Source organism: Colias croceus, chromosome 1, assembly GCF_905220415.1.
Source record: "Colias croceus chromosome 1, ilColCroc2.1".
Lineage (NCBI taxonomy): Eukaryota > Metazoa > Arthropoda > Insecta > Lepidoptera > Pieridae > Colias > Colias croceus.
This window is the reverse complement of record NC_059537.1, coordinates 13,052,899-13,075,427: the sequence shown is the minus strand read 5'-3', so window position 1 is coordinate 13,075,427 and position 22,529 is coordinate 13,052,899. Positions and strand designations below refer to the sequence as shown.

At 34.2% G+C, this 22,529-nt stretch overlaps 1 non-coding gene across 1 annotated transcript; it reads right to left on the bottom strand.

The window, feature by feature from the left end:
• Positions 1 to 11,193: 11,193 nt before the first annotated feature.
• Trnah-gug lies at positions 11,194 to 11,265 on the bottom strand. The gene has a single exon. It is a non-coding gene; the product is annotated as a tRNA-His (tRNA).
• Positions 11,266 to 22,529: the final 11,264 nt, after the last annotated feature.

Here is a 22,529-nt window from a genome sequence, read left to right as displayed (position 1 = left end):
GCATTCTACTGTAAATCATCAAATAAATACTCTACTTTGTATTAGAAAAAAGCGATAAATATATTTAATGTTATTAAATTATTTCCAAGAGGTTTATCGCCTCGTGAAATTTGCAATACATTTCAATATCAAAAGTTAATCGTAGAAATTCACAAGTCGGTTTAACCTTAATCGCTTCTATTAAATAAATTAATACCTCAAGCGTAGCGTTCGCCAAAGATTTCATTCATAAGCATTTCAATCCCGAAAATTAATTTTCATATTAATACATTCTATATTTACATATACATAAAATTACGTTCCTTTGTACGTGGTTTCAGTAGCTATATAGGCATAGCCCGCGGCTTCACAGAATACTTTATGAAATAACTCAAGTTGTCTTTGCTTATCAAGTTATCATAACGAACTTATTAATTCTGCGTATTTCTTGTTACGTATAATTTGCAATGAAATATTTTATGAGTTTGTCTTATATATTGACAGTGTGCATACTTACTGTATTTATGGAGCTTCATGGAGAGGATTCATATATGGAGCGTTGATTCTATGACACGAGGACTCTATGATTTTTTTAAGTATTGTCACAGAATACATACAAAGCTAAACGCTAGTATTGTAGTAGTTATTATATTATCTACACTAATATTATAAAGAGGAACACTTTGTTTGTTTGATTGTAATGAATAGGCTCATAAACTACTGGACCGATTTTAATTTAAAATTCTTTCACCATTCGAAAGCTACATTATCCACGAGTAATATAGGCTATATATCATCATGCTAAGACCAACAGGAGCGGAGTAATGCGGGTGAAACCGCGCGGCACAGCTAGTGAACAATAATTTGACCAATACACTCTAACAAGACTGACCATGTCCATAACTGAAACACCATGTTCTTGTAATTATTGATATTTGAAGCTAAGGTTACAATACATAATTTTCAGTAAATCATATTTATTATCTACTAGATTTCCACACGTGGCTTCGCCCGCGTTTTCAAACCCGCATGGTTCCCGTTCCCGTGGGATTTCCGGGATAAAACCTATCCTATGTGTTAATCCAAGTTACCCTCTATATGTGGGCTAAATTTCAGTGTAATCGGTTCAGTACATTCGCGTGAAAGAGTAACAAACACACACACATCCTCACAAACTTTCGCATTTATAATATTAATAGTAGGATTTGTAAGAAGTAGGATGTCGATAGTCGATACTAGGTACTATCCATATAAGTTTTTACCGTGGTGACGCCCACACATGGCACAGTTAGTCTCAATTCTAGACAAAAATATTCAAAATAGAAGGAATCCCAATCCAACAATGTAATTATTGTGTAATTACGCAAAAAGCTCCAGTCCATTGTGGCTTTAAGGAGTAGATATTACTTACAAGTTTATACCTCTAGGCTCCGGGAGAGAAGAACCTTAACCAAATATTAGCAATTCGTTAAGAAATCCTACGAGTTAAGAGATTTAACTTATTTCTGCGTAAGACGTGGAATTATTCATTCTCAAAACTTTGTACAATTTAATAAAGTAATTCGTTATACACTTACAAATGTTTTTCACAAGCGCCTACTTTAAAAGTTTGAGCAAATATTGTGAAAAGATTATCAATCTCACAACTTCGTAGGCGTTATAAATTTTCTTTCAATCACAAAATAATAAACGATTATAGTTCCTTAAATTGTTAAGTTTTCACCGCAGCAAAGAAAAAGTATGTATTAGGTACGAAAATCTGCAACGTGATCCGTGATACACTTGCAGAGTCACTTACTAATGAAACTAGATTGCAGATGTTTCATTACAACACAGCTTGGAGTGCTCTAGACTGTTGCAAATTACAGTGAAGTTTATGGAGATATACGGCTTAGATTGTTCGCTACGTCGGATAAAATTTTTAATCAATTTGGTTATACTTGAAATGTGTCTGGATAAAAATGCCAAAACTTTAAACTTTAACGATTGAACGAAACATGTCATCATCATCATCATCATTTTATTACGTAATTAGAATATTCAGGTATGAAATTCGCACGATACAGAAGGGGCCGTATCTCCCTGTTTCAGCAAAATATATTAGATTTAGAAACTTTCCCAATTTATTTCACGGAAAGGACAAAAGAAAGAATTCGTTAGATGTTTTTTGGAAATTCAATAACTTATTGGTTGTCCCTTTTAGTATTTACGCCAATTAGGGTGGTCAACGGAAACTGTTCCTTTTGAGCGTTAATTTCAATAATTTTATATAATATATTTAGACTGTTACAAAGTATATTTAAAAAACATAGATAAGCCAGCTTAAGACTGCTTTGTATGATATTTTAACAATGATATTGTAAAACCTCAACGCAATATTGTGGCTATGCAACTTTGCTAATATATATATTTTATTTTAGGTGCAAGAAATATATAATATTGTCTATTTTTTAATTACGAAAGAATATAGGATATAATTATTAAGATGATACATTTTCTTCAGCGATTCTATCCTTCTTTTAAAAAAATAGATTTCGTTATTGGATTTCGTTCAGAAATCTATTCATACCTCTCATCGATTCCATCTAATTATCAAAACCACATTGTCATTTAACCGATTCAAAAGATAAATTCTAAGAAGGAAAAGGAATATAATATATTTTTGTCCCTTCTTAACAATAACAAGGACGAAGTACAAGATCATTCCGAATCTTCAGAGTATTTGAGTATTTGTTCTAATTGGAATATACAATATATGAAATATATGAAATGTGATTGTTATCGGTTCTTGACTTGACTTATGTTCCTGTGTCCCCTAGCTGGGGCAGAGGGCATCCACAGTGCTCCGCCAGGCGTTTTTGTCGAGGGCTTCCCTTTTGATTTCGCTCCAGGTTTTCCCGATTTTCTTGGCTTCGTCTATGACTGTCCGCCGCCAGGTTTGTTTAGGACGACCACGCTTACGCTTTCCTTGGGGGTTCCAGTCTAAGGCTTGCCTTGGAATATGATCACTTTCCCTTCGGAGCGTGTGGCCCATCCAGTTCCACTTGCGGCGTTTAATTTGCTGGTCAATCGCGATCTCACCACAGCGTACCCAAAGCTGGTCATTGGATAACGTCTCGGGCCAGTAGATACCGAGGATTTGACGAAGGCAACGGTTCAGGAAAACCTGGATTTGCGAAGAGATGTTCTTTGTCACCTTCCACGTCTCGCAGGCATACAGCAACACGGTCTTGATAGCAATATAATTTTACAACATGTGTTTATTTTTCCACAGAAAATTTTCTTGTTAAAAACTTAAAAAAGATCACAGTTTTTACTGCACTTCCTATCTCATCAACACAGTTGAACAACTGATCTGCTCATAAAATTTTGGTGTGTTCGAACAAAAATATAAAACGTTATTCGGAAGATTAATGAAAAATTCACTTCAGGTTTATTTGCTCAATCTCAGGCTCAATATCGTTCATGCATGATGCATGCAAGCCACCATAATGCAATTTCCACTATCTCCGGAGACGAGCTTACAAATTGCTATGCAGTATCTTTCATTTCTTATACGATACTATGATATTTTACAACTGAAACTGTCGGTAAGGATATCGGTAGTGATATGGAAAATTATTTATTTACGACTGAAAGGATTTTTCAAATGTTCTTTTCGATTTGAGATGGATTGGAATTTATCTAATTACTAGATTTCCACCCGCGGCTTCGCCCGCGTTTGCAAAGGAAAACCCGCATAGTTCCCGTTCCCGTGGGATTTCCGGGATAAAAACTATCCTATGTGTTAATCCAAGTTACCCTCTATATGTGTGCTAAATTTCATTGTAATCGGTTCAGTAGTTTTTACGTGAAAGAGTTACAAACATCCATACATCCATATATCCATACAAACTTTCGCCTTTATAATATATATTAGATATTAGATTTTGAAAATAGTATTGAACTAGTTTTTTACAATCGATTTCAAATTTATCTTGAACGAATCAACGGTACTGACACGATACATAGTGAACGTGTTAATCCTTAATGTGGATTGATGTGCTTAAAATGATAATAAAATATAATAATCAATTTCTTACTAATAAGCTTTCGTAATACATAGTAGGTTTGTGTTTATACAAATAAGATGTATCTCTCTCCATCCAACAATCTCACCATCATAAATAAAGAAACCCTGCAACTTGTGGTGTAGGTAAGTATTTGCTTTTTAAGGAATATAAGAAAAATCATCAAAACTATATTGATATTCTAAATTCTTATACAGTATAAGTACTGGTACATTCAGTTTTTATTTAAATTCATCAAACTCTTCCTTCCTATTTCCATTTTTTCCATTCTTCCTAATTTAAGCATTTAATTACACAAAACAAATAACATACACCCTATTAATGTCATTTGTTTCGTCATATCGGATAAAAAAAATAATTCCTGTAACGAAAAAACGAATTATTAATTACGTATCAGTCTTGGATGATTTATTAGCAGCTACTTAGAGATCGTTCCCCTATGAGGATAGAAGCAAGCAAATTGCATAGCATTAACATTTTAAAAGCGAATTTGCAATCCGCTTTTCTGCTTTCGTTAAAATGAAGTTCAGTATCGAATCTTGAATAATGTTGAATAGTAATGTTGAAATTTAATAATTTAATTATGGATGACTTTGTATTCCTTTTAAAATGATTGTGTTGACTGATACAGAACAACTGTTTCGGAAAGAAGCATGAACGGAGTGAAGTAAAATTTATAGAGTAGTTAATGTAAATCGATATTTAAATATAAAATAAAATTTTACTCAGCACTCTTTACCACTTTTAATAAGCAATAGCAAAATTTTTCAAAGTAAAAATTCTAAGGCGTTGCTAGTATAATTTTATAGGTGACGCAATTTTTCATATCCCATAAATTATTCATATTATTATCTTATCTTATAATATATATATAAATCTCGTGTCACAATGTTTGTCCTCAATGGACTCCTAAACCACTTAACCGATTATAATAAAATTCGCACACCATATGCAGTTCGATCCAACTTGAGAGATAGGATAGTTTAAATCTCAAATCGTTTTAGAGAAAGAAGGCGAAGCCGCGGGCGGTAAGCTAGTATACTTCGTTCGTTTCAGCCGTGGGACGTCCACTGCTGGACAAAGGCCTCCCTCAAGGATTTCCAGTACGACCGGTCACCGGCGGCCTGCATCCAGCGGCTCCCTGCCACTCGGACCAGGTCGTCCGTCCATCTTGTGGGAGGTCGTCCCACGCTTCGTCGTCCAGTTCGTGGCCTCCATTCCAGAACCTTTCTGCCCCAACGGCCATCGGTTCTACGGGCTATGTGCCCCGCCCATTGCCACTTCAACGTACTAATCCGGCGAGCTATGTCGGTGACTCCGGTTCTCCTACGGATTTCCTCATTTCTGATTCGATCTCGTAGGGAAACTCCGAGCATAGCCCTTTCCATAGCACGTTGGGCGACGCTGAGCTTGTGCACAAGGCCCAGGGTTAGAGGCCACGTCTCTGTTCCGTAGGTCATCACTGGTAACACACACTGCTCGAAGACTTTAGTCTTCAGGCACTGAGGGATTTTGGACGAAAAGATGTTCTTTAACTTCCCGAACGCTGCCCATCCGAGTCGGATTCGACGATTGACCTCCTTCCCGAAGTTGGACCTGCCTAATTGGACGGTTTGTCCTAGGTAGACATATTCGTCAACAACTTCGAGAGTAGAGTTTCCAACAGAGACTGGAGTGGGCACAACATGGACATTCGACATGATTTTCGTCTTGTCCATGTTCATGCTAAGGCCCACTTGTTGTGAAACTCTGTAGAGGTCATCGAGCATTGCATTAAGGTCTTCCATGGATTCTGCCATGACTACGATATCATCGGCAAATCGAAGATGAGAGATGTACTCGCCATTAATATTGATGCCAAGTCCTTTCCATTCCAACAGTTTGAAGGCATCTTCCAAAGCAGCGGTAAAAAGTTTGGGCGAGATCACATCGCCTTGTCTTACACCGCGCTGCAATGGGATTGCCTTTGTACACTGATCTTGTACTCGGACTGACATGGTGGCGTGTTCGTACAAGCTTCTCAATACTTCGATGTACCGATAGTCAATACGGCACCGCTGGAGAGACCTTAACACGGCCCAGGTCTCGATCGAATCGAAGGCTTTTTCATAGTCCACAAACGCTAAGCATAGTGGCAAATTATACTCCTCGGTTTTCTGTATAATTTGCCGCAGCGTGTGGATGTGGTCTATGGTGCTAAAGCCTTTACGGAAACCGGCTTGTTCGGGAGGCTGGAAGTCATCTAACCTGCGTTCGAGACGATTCGTGATAACCCTTGAGAATAGCTTATAAACATGGCTCAAGAGTGATATCGGTCTGTAGTTCTTCAATAGGGTCTTGTCTCCCTTTTTGAAGAACAGAACAACCACACTCCTGCTCCATGCTTCAGGCGTTGTGCCCTCGAGTAAGGCGGAATTAAATAGCCTCTGTAGCATTCTGAGGATTGGTTTTCCACCCGCTCTCAGAAGCTCAGAGGTGATTCCGTCCTCACCCGGCGCCTTGTTGTTCTTAAGCTGTTTCAGAGCTATCCTAATCTCGTACAGGCTGATGTCCGGGATATCTTCGGTGAAATGTCGGGTTAGTCGGGCTCTTGGGTCTTTCGCCGGACTAGAAACAGGCTTGGCAACTGAGGTGTAAAGTTGCCGATAGAACCTCTCGACCTCTCCTAATACCTCTGGCTTGGCCGACACTACTACGCCACGATCTGTCTTCAGCTTCGTCAGCTGGCTCTGCCCAATAGACATATCTCTTGCAAACACTTTCGAGCCTTGGTTTCGCTTAATCGCTTCCTCAATGCTTGAAGCATTAAAGGAGCGAATGTCGTGCCGCAGAGATTTAGATATCCGTCTATTGAGCTGCCTATATGACTTAGCATCTTCAGATGTGCGCAGTGGCATAGAGCGCCGGTCTGCCATTAGTTTCAGAGTTTGGTCCGAGAGTTTTTGCGGATTTACTTTACGGGTTTTAAAGTGGGACCCAACCGCGCGGATAGTTTCTACCAGCCTGTTATTTAGATCGTCCACAGAGACGCTACTGTCGAGGCAAGCGAAGCGATTTTGGAGCTCCAGTTGAAAGCTTTCGGGGTTTTGGATCTGGGCATGGCAAGGGCGGAGCGTAGACTTCATTAGACGTGATCTTTCACGTTTGACATTAATATTCAAGATGCCTCGTACCATTCGGTGATCGCTTCCGGTTTTCACCCTATGGATCACAGAGACATCTTTGAATATTTGTCTCTTCGTGGTCATAATGAAGTCTATCTCATTTTTCGTCCTTCCATCCGGGCTCAGCCAGGTCCACTTCCTGTGATTCGGTTTCTGGAAGAAGGAATTCATCATAAAGAGTCCTTCCTTCTCCAGAAAATCAGCAAGTTTCTGGCCCCTCGGATTACGTTGCCCAAACCCAAATTGCCCCACTCTCAACTCATCATCGCCTCTCTTCCCCAACTTTGCGTTGAAATCTCCCATCACAACATTGAAGTGTGTTTTCGAGGTATGTATGGTATGGAGCTAGTATACTGTATAAATTTAATTGTTAGTACTCAGATCTTTATTATTTACATATCATATTACTTAAGATTGCTAAGTTCTAAGAATGATATAGGCAATATAGGTAAGTAATAGAATATTTTTAATAAAAGGAACTTTATTTTCTAACTCAAAAGTAGCTGACTGAAATATTTTAATCAGCGAAATCTCTCTGGTTAATTCTAACTCTGCTGGAAATAACATGGAAACTCAAAGAGATTTCACTTCGGTTTCGTCACCAAATTTAAACGTGGCACATAACTACCTGCCTTGATAAATCCCAATTCCATGATTTTGAGGTTAGTTTCAAAGAGATATAATCTAAAAACAGATATTCCATGTATTAAGGAAATATATTTTTTAATTGAATAAAATGTGTTTACAATAAAAAAAAAAAAAAAAAATTATTAGCATCTTCAAATCTATATATATAAAAGAAAGTCGTGTTAGTTACTCCACTTATAACTCAAGAACGGCTGAACCGATTTAGCTGAAAATTAGCAGGGAGGTAGTTTAGAGCCAGGAGAAGGATATAGGATACTAAATACGTACCACGGGCGAAGCCGGGGCGGACCACTAGTATACAATAACAATATTGCTCTGCCTTCTGAACTAGGTAATTACCTGTATCTCAGAAGGCAGTGCCTTCTCTTACAAATTCCATATTAAAAAATTTGGCAAGTTAACAAAATAAATTTTAGTGACTAATGATGAAAGAATACAAAGTAAATGATTAATTTGTCTATTATATAAGTAATATCCATGTTAAAAATAGCTGTTCAATAAATAATTAGCCGTATTTTAATATAAAATACATAATATTTTCATTCAAAAAATAAAAAAAAATATCACGTAGTTTATTACAAAAAAAATACGCTCAATTTGGTATAACTACGACAAACTTATAAAAAAAACTGTTTAATAAAGTAGAGTATTATTATTAAGGAATGAGTCCTTGTTTGGATTATGATAGAGTTTGTCTTTAATTTGATATGGATTATATGGAGAATACAAATTTACATAACCCAAGCTAACGTAAACCTTTTCCCTACTTATCTTTCATTTTCCGAGCGTCTTTTATAGAACAAAGAGTTTTATAAAACCTAAGGAATTTCGTTCCTTGTTTATTCAGTTGGTAGATGAGCTAAGAGAATTGCGTGTGTGGAAAAATTAAATATAAAATAGATTATTAGCATTAATTAAATCCTTAAGGTAGTTTTCGCTATGGCATGACATTGATATTGATGACATATAGATAAGAAGGAAGTAATATTTTCATGTAAATGGGTTTGTATCATGAAAAAGTTATCAGGTATCACGTAGAGCAAAAACTCTACAAGCTTAATCTTATCTCTACATGCTCTAAATTAAGAAACTCTACTACCTTACTTACTCTAGTAATAAAAATATGCACTGCAAAAACTATTGTAATTAATTAAAAAACTTTTCACCTTCCCCCAACGTTGTAAAACGACCAAGACACGCGCGTATTTGAATTGAAAATATTCATAAAAGTTTTTTTTTTTTTATAGAATTGGAAAGCAAACGAGCAGACGCAATGGCCGATGTTGTTGGCAGAATGCGTTGCCCATAGACGTCCACAACATATGTTGTGGGTGTTGCCTACCATAGAGGGGAATGGGATGGGATAAAAACGGTCATATGGAAAAAGGTGGAGCTAACCGTGAATTAGGAAGCGGTGTGCTTTTGGCCTTTGAGAAACACGTATGCTTTTTTCTTAAAATTACTCAGGTCGTAGTTCCTCGGAAACACAGTTCATGGCAAATTATTCCAAATTTTACACGTCCGTGGAAGAAAGCTACGGTTGAAACGCACCGTTGTGCTGCGCCAACCATCCAGGTGGTGAGGATGGTATAGGCTTTTGTGGCGGGCTGTGCGATGATGGAATTGAGCGGCCGGAATAAGCTCAAATAGCTCTTCAGAACACTCACCGTGATACAATCGGTAAAATATGGAAAGACACCCTAAGTCCCTTCTTAGCGATAGAGGGTCAAGCCTTTCGGTCAATCTGTGGTCGTTGATGATTCGAGTCGCTCGACGTTGGATGCGGTCAAGTGGAAGAAGTTGGCAGTTCGGGGCTCCAGCCCATAGATGAGAGCAATACCTACTCCAAGTGGGGTCGCACCTGAGCTTTGTATAGTAACATAAGGTGACTTGGCTCGAAGTACTGCCTCGATCTATTGAGCACACCCAACTTTTTAGAAGCCAGTTTTGCTTTTTCTTCCAAATGACCGCGAAATTGGACGTCTTTCGAAACATCAACGCCAAGGATTCCGATGTAGGGTGATATACTTAGGGTAGTGCCCTGAAAGCGGGGTGCACTGCCAAAAGATTTAAAATTTAAAAGTTTCCTTGGAGGATTTTGCATGGCCGGAATAACTGGCATCTCCAGTGCTGTCATCTGCATAGCAATGAATGTTGCTGGTTTGCAACATATCATTGATATGCAGAAGGAACAGCGTAGGAGATAGCACGCAGCCTTGGGGCACACCAGCATTTATCGGCAGAAGTGCGGAGCATGAACCGTCTACAGCGACCTTGATGCTCCTGCCATTGAGAAAGCTAGCGACCCAATCGCACAATCCCCCAGGTAGTCCGTAAGATGGAAGTTTGGAGATAAGTGCCTTGTGCCAAACCCGATCGAAGGCCTTGGCGATAATCATAAAAGTTAAATTTATAATATCACTATAACACAAATTTATAGTAATACAGTAATACTATTTTCACATAAACCACACACTACTACATATACTATTCATAAAAAAATTGGTTGTCTGTAAAGTCGGTTTACTGACGATAGTTGAACGTGACAACGTCTGATTGTGCTTCTTTGTCGCTCGTTCCGCGTTCTCGCTTGCACTTCAAGGCCTTACGGAACGCCTCAGAGCGAGGTAACGCCGCATGAGTCATGTTTTTTCGTGCGTGCAGCCAGCTCTGTCGAATTATAAGACGTTGTCACGTCAAAAAATGTACAGACGTTCATATTCATTTTCAATAAAATGTTTTAATATAGTTTGCTGAACGTTTGCAATAAAAAAATAAAAGAGGCGAGTTGCATTAAACACGAATAAATAAAACAAACGATGTTTTTATTTCTGCCCAGTATTATCGAATGTTGGAACTATTAAATGATTGCTATTATTTTGTTTGCTTTTTCGTTTTTTCAATGTTTAGGACTATTATATTGGTCTATACTATAAACTTTATAGGCTTGTTTAAATGGTGACCACTAAATATAAAAGAAAGTTAATTTTAATTAAACAAATTATAATGAAAATTTACATTAAATGTAGAGTCACATTTCGTTGTAAACTAGGAAATTTTTAAAAAACCAATAACCATATGAGGAGGTTTTTGGGCATGAATTTATCCAAAGAAAGTATATTTATCGTAACGTGATACATAAATACACGATCTTGTAGTGTCTTTCTTAATATCGTGAGTTCCTTTTGTAGAGTTTTTCTGTATCAAGTATTCTAGTTCACTTGAAACATAAAAAATAATAATGTATAAGGATTATTTCAGGTATTAGTGTATATCCCCAATAAAATGAAAAAAAGTGACAAAAACATAGCTCCGCCGTAACAGCTATTCGCTGCCGTGACCAGGATTCGAACCTGGGTTACTACGGCCACAACGTAGGGTCCTAACCACTAGACGATCACGGCTACCGGAGCGGATACCTTTCACAGATAATAAATCGAATGCATTCAACATAAAAATAATGCGCCAAAAATGAATTTACCAACTACCCTATAATTTTATTCGTGGTTGGACTACATCTCAATTTTGCTGGTTAATACGTAAGCCAATAAAAGCAGTGAATGCCGTACTGGTCAGTCAGTAGTTGATGTAATTAGATATGCTCGACTTTTAGTACTTTCACCTACAGTTACTTCACTAAGGCAACGGCCGAGCGACGAAAAGTGCTTCAGTTTCGTTTAGTATTTATTTATTAGAACGGCCAGGATTGGACTAATTAAAGAAATAACCATTTTTTATTAGTGATTGCTTAGATTTTAAAGTTATATTTATGAGATAAACTAAAAAAAATATATCTTCAAAATCTTATTATAGAGCTAGGTAAATAAAATATATGAGTTTATTAAAGATATTTATTAGAGCGCCAGTATACATTATAAATATGTATGTACTTAATTAAATTACAAATTTTTACACATTAATATTACTTTACTTCATTGATTGATGTTTATAGCGAATATAAAATAATATTGTTTATTCAATAAACATAATTTGACATTAATTATCTCTTTGTTATTTTGTACATCGTGTAGATGCCACCAGAGACCACTTTGAAATCTGGACCCTTTTCAAAAATGTGACAACCTTTACAAATTCTATCCCAAATCTGAAATTTATTTCTACATCGAATGATAATTGAAATTGTTTAATTATATTTTGAGTGTATGACAGTATCAATAGCAGATATGCTTGAGTTTAATTAATTACACAAAATAACATTATGTTTGAATTTGTCAATTAAAATATGGAGTGCAAAAAAGGACTCGGGTCAGTTCTAATTTTTAAAACTATCTAACCTTACCATTACGTTACTAACCAGATTTTAGACCCAATAAAATACATAAGTCGCCCGTTTGGTCAAAGGAAATTCTCATGGGAATGAGATGTTTCACCACGATTAAATGTAGCCTTAAAATCGCTCAGTTGGAAGCAAACAAGAACACACACGCACACACACACACACTATCGCATTCATAATATCAGGCAAGATTAGTAAGAATGATTATGTGTATTGCAAGTTAATTCAGTGTAAATATTTACACATGCTCCTGTAAACATTTCTCGACTGCATCAGATGTAACTTTAGTTTATTACAAAGTTTCTCCTCACGGGAATAATGCAATTAATGCAAAGGTTAAACGTGGATCAATGTGTAGATTTATAGTTATAACTAGCTTCCGCCCGCGACTCCGTCCGCGCGGATGTCGGTCTTCGAGTAGATGGTTTATCCATTTTGACTAACTCTGACAATGACATCTTATAAATATTTATTGGACCCAAATACGGATATGCCTTTTTTTTTTTTTTTTTTTTTATAGTGGGGAAATCTTCCAAAGATACCCACGGCCCCCGGGGAAGGAGCCGTGGGTTATGTCGGATTCTATAATAATACGCAACGTTTGATCGCGGTTCTACAGAACAACGTCTATGGATAAAACTGAAAAATTAAGATTAATTTTTTTCTACGTATTTTTCCAGGATAAAAAGTATCCTATTTTACGCCCAGGATAATAAGGTATAATTATACTAAGTTTCATCGAAATCGAACCGTTAGTTTTCACGTGATGCCTTCACATACAGACAGACAGACAGACAGACAGACAGACAGACTGACAGACAGACAGACAAAAATTTTTTGGGTTTGGTATCGATCCAGTAACACCCCCTGGTATTTATTTTTTCAATATTTTCAATGTACAGAATTGACCCTTCTACAGATTTATTATATGTATAGATAACGTTGGTACTTTATGCTAGTTCGAGTGTTAAAATTATCTACTTACATATTATGAAATTATGTTTGCATGCCAGTGTAACTGGCGAATGTGCTGTACTTTCCTTATAGTAAGAACTTGTGAACCACATTTGAGCAAATAAAGATATTTTATTTATTTACTAGCGGTCCGCCCCGGCTTCGCCCGTTGTACATGTTTACGAATTACACATGCTCACACATACATTTAATAAGAAGCATCCTCGTACTTCAAGGAATATAATAAAAAAAGTATTATCGAAATCGGTCCACCCCTTCACGCGTGATGCTGTGACCAAGGAAAACGGGTTTCATTTTTATTATATAGATTTACCTTTTATACAACGTGAGTATAACGTAAAAATCTTGTTTAAAATATTTCTGAATGTATGCTCTACATATTATCACGGTAAAATCTATACTAATATTATAAATGCGAAAGTAACTCTGTCTGTCTGTCTGTTAATCAATCACGCCTTAACTACTGAACCAATTTGCATGAAATTTGATATATAGAGATATTTTGATATGATACCCGAGAAAGGACATGTAAACAGACCGAATGTAAATGCTTTATCAAACGATAACAGTTTTTTGGCTCAGATGTGTAAAACTCAAATCAACAGTTATACAATATAAATGTTTTGTGATCAATTAAAATACACCTTCCTATTTTTACCCCTTCTAAGAAACAAACATTTTGTACTCAAACGTTTTCATATTTAACAGGATTTCTAATTAAGAACACATACCGCAGAATATTATGGTTTCTAATTTATCAGATAAATAATTATTTCAACTAATCTTGGAACTAATTCAATCTATACATATAATAAAATCGTAGGAAAGTCAAAACTGTACATTGAATATTTTTTTAAAAGAATACATAATCCATGATCTATAATCGATATAGAAGCCAAAAACATAGTTTTTAGAATTTTTGTCTGTTTGTCTGTTTGTCGGTTTGTCTGTTTGTCTGTTTGTCTGTATGTTTGTCCGAGCTAATCTCGAAAAGTACCGCATAGATTGACTTCAAATTTTGCATGAATATTACTAACAGGTCGGGTGAGGCTTTTATATACACATTATCATGCTATCACCTCCGGGGGAGGAGCTGTGAACCTTTATTTTTCTAACGTATTCCGTGTATTACACAGCGTACAATCTAAAGACTCATGTTTAAATGTTGTTTTTGGGTAAGCCACGCTATTATCTAGCTTTACACTATAAAAACTACGTCATTTACGTAATTTTGGCAGAGAAACAGTTTAATGAATCTTAGTAGTATAAAGACAAATTTGAAACAGCGCCATCTATGAGACTTCATTAAAATCAAATCAATTTACATATTTAACGCTTCTTGCAAATTTATAATTAAGAATTAAATAATATGATGTTGGTGGGGTTTTTAATTGTACTTATTTATTTAACTTTTTAACCCATGTCTTCCCAGAGTCCACTTCAGGTGCTTATATTTTATGTGAATATACTAAATAAAATTTTACAAGTGAGGGTAGATGTTTATTATTTGATGTCAAACAAGACACCATTAACAGTTAATTGTGACATTTTAAAAAATCCTTCTTGCGTTCCCACAAAAGGTAAAATGTGGCTTTTATATTTATTCTTTATACATAATTAATTATATAGTTAGACTCATGTTTTTAATTAGAATTGAAGTTACGACAAAATAAGAAAATGATGAAATTTTATTTTTATGTATAACTTTTACAAGACTATATTATACGCCCAAAGAAGGTCACTTAAGTTCTTGATAGAATTTTATTTGTTAGTAGCTTTTTAATAAAATAAGGTAAAGTAATCTTTTCATTTTTTTTATTTACAGATTCATACATATAATAAAATCGTAGGAAAGTCAAAACTGTACATTGAATATTTTTTTAAAAGAATACATAATCCATGATCTATAATCGATATAGAAGCCAAAAACATAGTTTTTAGAATTTTTGTCTGTTTGTCTGTTTGTCGGTTTGTCTGTTTGTCTGTTTGTCTGTATGTTTGTCCGAGCTAATCTCGAAAAGTACCGCATAGATTGACTTCAAATTTTGCATGAATATTACTAACAGGTCGGGTGAGGCTTTTATATACACATTATCATGCTATCACCTCCGGGGGAGGAGCTGTGAACCTTTATTTTTCTAACGTATTCCGTGTATTACACAGCGTACAATCTAAAGACTCATGTTTAAATGTTGTTTTTGGGTAAGCCACGCTATTATCTAGCTTTACACTATAAAAACTACGTCATTTACGTAATTTTGGCAGAGAAACAGTTTAATGAATCTTAGTAGTATAAAGACAAATTTGAAACAGCGCCATCTATGAGACTTCATTAAAATCAAATCAATTTACATATTTAACGCTTCTTGCAAATTTATAATTAAGAATTAAATAATATGATGTTGGTGGGGTTTTTAATTGTACTTATTTATTTAACTTTTTAACCCATGTCTTCCCAGAGTCCACTTCAGGTGCTTATATTTTATGTGAATATACTAAATAAAATTTTACAAGTGAGGGTAGATGTTTATTATTTGATGTCAAACAAGACACCATTAACAGTTAATTGTGACATTTTAAAAAATCCTTCTTGCGTTCCCACAAAAGGTAAAATGTGGCTTTTATATTTATTCTTTATACATAATTAATTATATAGTTAGACTCATGTTTTTAATTAGAATTGAAGTTACGACAAAATAAGAAAATGATGAAATTTTATTTTTATGTATAACTTTTACAAGACTATATTATACGCCCAAAGAAGGTCACTTAAGTTCTTGATAGAATTTTATTTGTTAGTAGCTTTTTAATAAAATAAGGTAAAGTAATCTTTTCATTTTTTTTATTTACAGATTCAATGTTCATAAAAAATTAACGATTTGCATGAGGATGTAGTAGAAATAAGTATCCTGGCGCGTGGTCAATTGTTGACTAAAGTTAATTTCCAACGTATGGTACAATCATTGGAAGAATCTTGGGTAATTTTAGAGGATATTTTTCGGGAATGAGAAAAGGGGCAGCCAACCACGTATCAGCGTGCGTACGTGAGAATCTACGTTTTAATACCAAAAAAAATGTTATTTTGAAACGTAAATATTGCACTCACAACTACTGTACAAGTATGATTTTTATTCGTGCTTTACTGTTGTTTTATTATCGTTATGGCTTTCGCGGTACAGATAGTACTGGGATCAGAGTACATATTATTTATCAATTTAATATACGTACCACACCAAGTAAAATATTTACAATCATACCAAATGGATTAACACGGTATGTACATAAGGCGGTCTTATCGCTTACTAGCGATCTCTTCCAGACTGCCCAAGGTAAGAGATAAAGAATTATACTCATGATCCAGCAATTTTCAACTGAAAAAGAAGTTTTTCTGTAATTGGTAGTTGTTTCATTTATTTATTTTAAAAACCTAATTTTACTTTTACATTTGCCCATTTGCATTACATTCAGCTTCCATAAAACTTATAAAAATTTTATGTTTATTTCTGTCTAATATAACTACTCTTTTTTAGATATAAATAACAAAAACAACTTTTTTATTAAAATTTAGTACCTTGGGAAGATATTATCTATGTGTTAATAGAACAATACATAAAGGAAGTTATGTTACGATTTTATACAATGAAAATATGTAAAAAAATATTAGCAGGTGTAATTATTAAATTGATCCTGAACCCAAAACTGTAGTTAATTTTTTTGTCATTTAGTGTTTAATTCATGTCAATTGGTTCATTAATAAAAAAAATTATGATCATTTAAATAATCACGGCGAACATTTGCTAAGGCATTCATGTACAAGGTGTAATCGTTCAGTGTGCACAGGCGATTTTTATATGGCGATAACAATAAACTTTAAACTGATATCGAAAGTACTTAACCTAATAATGGCCGTAATCATTTTTTTTAAATAAATCGAGAAATATCAAAAAAAATATCTTTAAACCCTTACATTAAGTATATATGAAATATGAATATCCCATATACATTTAATATGAAAGATTTTAGCTTTCTTTTTCTTTTTTTGGTTGTCTGCTTTAATTACTTCGCAAATTTGAAGTGGCATTTTCCACGCTTTTCCCGGACATTTTCACGCATTTTCCGGATATTTTCCGGGCATTTTCCGGGCAATTCCTCACGCATTTTCCGGGGATTTTCCAGGCATTTTCCATGCCTTTTCCGGACCATTTCACGCATTTTCCGGATATTTTCACGCATTTTCCGGGGGTTTTCCAGGCATTTTCCACGCTTTTCCCGGATATTTTCCAGACATTTCCCAGACATTTTCCGGAGATTTTCCAGGCACTTTCCACGCTTTTCCCAGACATTTTTACGCATTTTCCGGATATTTTCCGGACATTTTCATGCATTTTCCGGATATTTTCCATATATTTCTCAGGCATTTCCCAGTCATTTTCCAGACATTTCCCTGACATTTCCCGGGAATTTTCCAGGCATTTTCCACGCCTTTTCCGGACATTTTCACGCATTTTTTGAATATTTTCCGGGCATTTTCTGGGCATCTCTCAGGCATTTTCCGGGGATTTTCCAGGCATTTTCCACGCTTTTTCCGGATATTTTCCAGACATTTCCCTGGCATTTTCCGGAGATTTTTCAGGCATTTTCCACGCTTTTCCCAAACATTTTCACGCATTTTCCGGATATTTTCCGCATATTTTCCGGGTATTTCCCGGACATTTTCACACATTTTCCGGGGGATTTCCCAGATATTTTACAGGCATTTTCCGGATATCCCCGGAAAATGCCCCAGATTTCCGGAAAGTACGTAAGTTTTTTAGCTTAGATTAGTAATAAATTCTATTAACAATTCTATGAATTGTTTATGGTAGTACGTGTTTACTAAATAATTGTATGTAAAGTAGTAACTACTATGCAGTCGCTATTCCACGCGGACGAAGTCGCGGGCACAGCTAGTAAATAAATAAATTGAAAGTTATAAACAATTAAACATGCCCAGTATTTTTTCCTATTTCGGAGTTATACCACCGTATTAGGATATTAATCTATAAAATTCGTATCGTATTACGGCGGTATTTTATTTCTTATTTTTTGGGTAAAAAATGACTTACAAATATGAAACAAGCTATTTAAATAGTAGGAAAATGCTATAAACAATACAACATACAAACTTGAACGGCTTATTAATACGAAAAACTTAGTTTATAAAATACTAGCTTATGAATAGTAAATGTTGTGTACTATGTATATTGTAAATGTAATGTAGGAAGAGTCATCTTTCAACATTAACCGTATTAAGCTAAGTCTCTACTACATGACCCATTCTGGAGACCTTAAGATGACTAAGCAAATAATTATAAGTTCTAGAGTGGGGAACAGTTAAGAAAACACCGATTTAGAAATTAATTTTATTCAACACGGACTATATTCTTGAGACCTGATGATGACTAGGGTGGAGAACATCTCACCTACAGAGATATAAAGGATTATTTGACGTAATTCTATAGAACGGCCTCTACCATGTCATGGTGTATCTAATGGTAATGGTGACCAGGCAAATGTACAAAATAGGGGAACGGACAAGAAATCACGTTTTTTTCGACTTGTTATGTATTTTGTGGTTTGTTCGAGGTTAATTTTTTAAATCCCATAGTGTATGGAAATGTTTTGGACCCTTAAAATATACGATAGAACAGCAATTGATCTTTTTTTTTTAAATATTCAAGGCACAGGGAAAGTCTGGTTACTGTTTTATTATAGGTATGTGTTTTCTGATAATATTTTACTGTCAAAAATTATCAACACTGGATATTATTCAATGACGCCTTTCAAAAACAAAACGAATTTACAAACAGATTTTTATTTATTTACATACCTCTTTTTAACTTTCATTTCATTATCTGCACATGTAAATACCTATTACAATCTGGTTTTATTTAACAAAACATTAAATTCGGTGAATTTTAGCGTTATTTTGCAAAAAAAACCGCACGTACAGTCCCCCGTCCGAGTCGAACTGACACCGTCAAATTTCGTCGAAAATATGCAATAGAGGTGAGGTTTTATGTGGGTTTTATTATAAATTCGAGTTTTTTCTTGATAATTTAACGATAATAATGAAAATTGATAAAACAAGCAATACAAATTGTTACAAATATCATAACATATTTTTTGGTATAAATTTCATGTATAAAATATGTATGTAATTTTATGTAGCCGTTTTCCTAACAAAATGCGTTTTATGTTCGAAAAGGGGTTGATTTGTATGTATTTTTTTTATGTTTAGGCCGTTCTAAAATGAAAAGTAAACAATACACTTTGTGAGTATCACATATATTTTTTAAGACGATCGTACCAACAGTTTCCTCAACAAAATTCAATATGTATAAGGTGTTTTTCGGTTTTGAGCATAGTGATCACCTTAAAATATAATATTATCATTATTATATATATATAGAGACTATAAAGAGATAGAAAAGAACAATAAATAAAATAAAATATGACGTTTTATTGATAGGTTCAGTAGAAAAATTCGTCCCAACATAACTATGGGACTTCATCATTGTTCAATATGAAAATATACTAACGTAGAATCTTAGATTACAAAATAAAAGACAGATGGAGCGTTGCCGAACTAAACCGAATAATTTATCGTCATTTTCAATAAAGCTATGTGTGCTGTCATTTCGCCGCTGCACTGTACGTACACGGTGCTTCTGTGTGCGTGTAATGTTGCCAGATATTGAAAAATTTCCCAAATTTTTCCCCGACTACGGAAAAAAGAGGGTTATGTTTTTCGAGTTTATGAATGTATGTATAATATTTCTTTGACACGCCCTGCAGTATAAACCGTTGGACCGATTTTGAGTTGTGAGGTTTCATTGCAATGATCTGAATTATTATGTTAGTGGCGGTAGTGACGTAGGCTATATACATAAATGAGAAGTCAAGTTTTAATTTTTATTTAAATTCTTTTATTACATAAAGTACCTGCCTACTAAAGTTATATATGGACAAAATAATTGTATTCAATTTTTTATTAAATAAATTACATAAAAAAAGTTTCAATATTAACTATAATAATTATATTTTATTTTTATTTTTCATAATATATGAATACGAATAGCGGTAGTTTTTAGTCGAGAATACGGGACATTTTATTTTCATCATATCCATCATGGAGTTCACATAAATTAAATCGCCAGCGAAAACGACTACGACGTTTTTAAGCTTTATAAAAGTAACAAAATAATGTATTATGCTTATTAAAATAATCTAATAATGATCATGAACCTTTAGTGCACTATACAAATAATCACATTCACGATCGAAAAATCCAACAGCATTTACCCTGAAGATCTTTTAACCATTTTACCGTTTTACCAATAAAAATGGCAAATTCATTTTCAAAATACTGGCAACATACGTTGAAGTTTTGTATTCCTTCATATCTGTAAAATTGTTATTCGTATTAAAGAAATAAATCAGCCAAATAATCTACAGAAAACCTGTGAAACGATGTTTTATCTTTTTTTTTGTTTTCGGGAACAAATTTTACAGCGTTTTATTATCACAAGACGGCATTTTTTTCTAAAATTGCAAACCCTTTTTGACGTATTGCATGACACTATATGCGCTATAGCACTGGTGCAGCGACGTATTTGTTTTTGATTTCGTATTTTCTTTGACAAGGGCGACGGGCGGTTGTCATGCTCCATCTGTACTTTATTTTGTAATCTAAGCGTAGAATCTAAAACTTTATTGTGCAGTAAACCAGTTACATAAAATAACCATTTACAAATTACAATACAATTACAATTATAACAATTACAATTACAATTATATGTGGTTCAGCTATCTTTCAAATGAATAATGAAGCTATTTTACCGTTTTTCTTGTTATTTTTGGATCTTTTTGTTATCCGCAGATTCCTACGTCCCAATTTAGGAATGTTCTCGAATATCCTCAGGCTGTATCTATGTTTTTCAAATTTTTATTCGTTAGATTAATTAACAAAACCATTTTAATTAGTATTTTATTAAAAGTTATTTAAAGTCACAACAAACAAATTTAATTACTAAAATTAATAAACCATTTTTTTATTTCTCATTTATATTTTTTATAATAACGTAGCCAACGAATTTAATTTATAAAGCTTTTTAAAATTGTTAATTTATTTGGAAACATGTCAATGATGTTAAACGTGTAATGTTAATTTTCCATTTCTTTAAATTACTTAAATAATATTTATCAGAGAGAACTAATTGAATATTTTGAATGTATCTTTTATAATAATTTATTTAATATGGTTGCTCTTTGATGTTGTTTTAGTCCATGTCTAGTCTTATTAATTTTACGTTCATATCAAATTACTGGCTGTAAATAATTGAATTATTAAATATATTTTTGAAGAAAAATAATGAACACAATTTTAATAAGCTTGCTCGAAAAAATACCTCCAACAAAATTTCTGTTTACATAATATTCTTAAAAACTTATAGGAACATTCGTACACTGGTTAATTTTTAATTTTAGTGGGATACATTTGCAAGTATTATATACTAAATTATTTCTTTTATTCCTCTTCTCTACTTAATTTGTTAGTTTTCAATTAGGAACGAGTTTTTAAAAATAAAAAATAAGCTCCGCCGTAACAGCTATTCGCTGCCGTGACCAGGATTCGAACCTGGGTTACTACGGCCACAACGTAGGGTCCTAACCACTAAAACCAAGTAAGTAATAAAACCAAGTCGTTTTGCGATGGTGTTTAAAAATGTATGTAATATTAGATAGAGTTAAACTCTACCATATAAACTATGATACTACAAATTAATAGCGGCTCTCTATCTATATCTCTATCTCTTTATCCAGGAAAATCCTGTGCACTCTTACAAAACACACCCCTTGAATCAGAAGCCTTCAGATTTACTCATCATGCCTATCATTTCCACCCTTGCGAAAGGTTGTGAACTTTGACTAATCTTGAGGCTTCAAGGGTTTGATCCTAGAGCCATCCATCCCAGGCGTATTATATTTTCCATCATATTTCAGATTCTTTAGGATATCATGTAAATATTTTATTTGGTAAACAAGTTCAGAGAGGAAAATAATGACATACAACATGTGATTTGTCTAAAACCAAATCGAATGAAATTGATTATTATAGGAACATGGGACGACAAATCTTTCGTTACAGTTTATAAATATAATTTATACCTTTTTGTAATTTGTTATGTATAGCAAATGTAAACAATCGAGCAATCGTTGGTTCGTACTTAAAATATTGCACAATTGTTTATACTTATTACTTTAGTAATTGGATTAGCTTTCAACATAATACATATAGATAAGGACTAAAAATGTATATAATTTATTTGTATGGAGTCGTATTGTTTACATTAT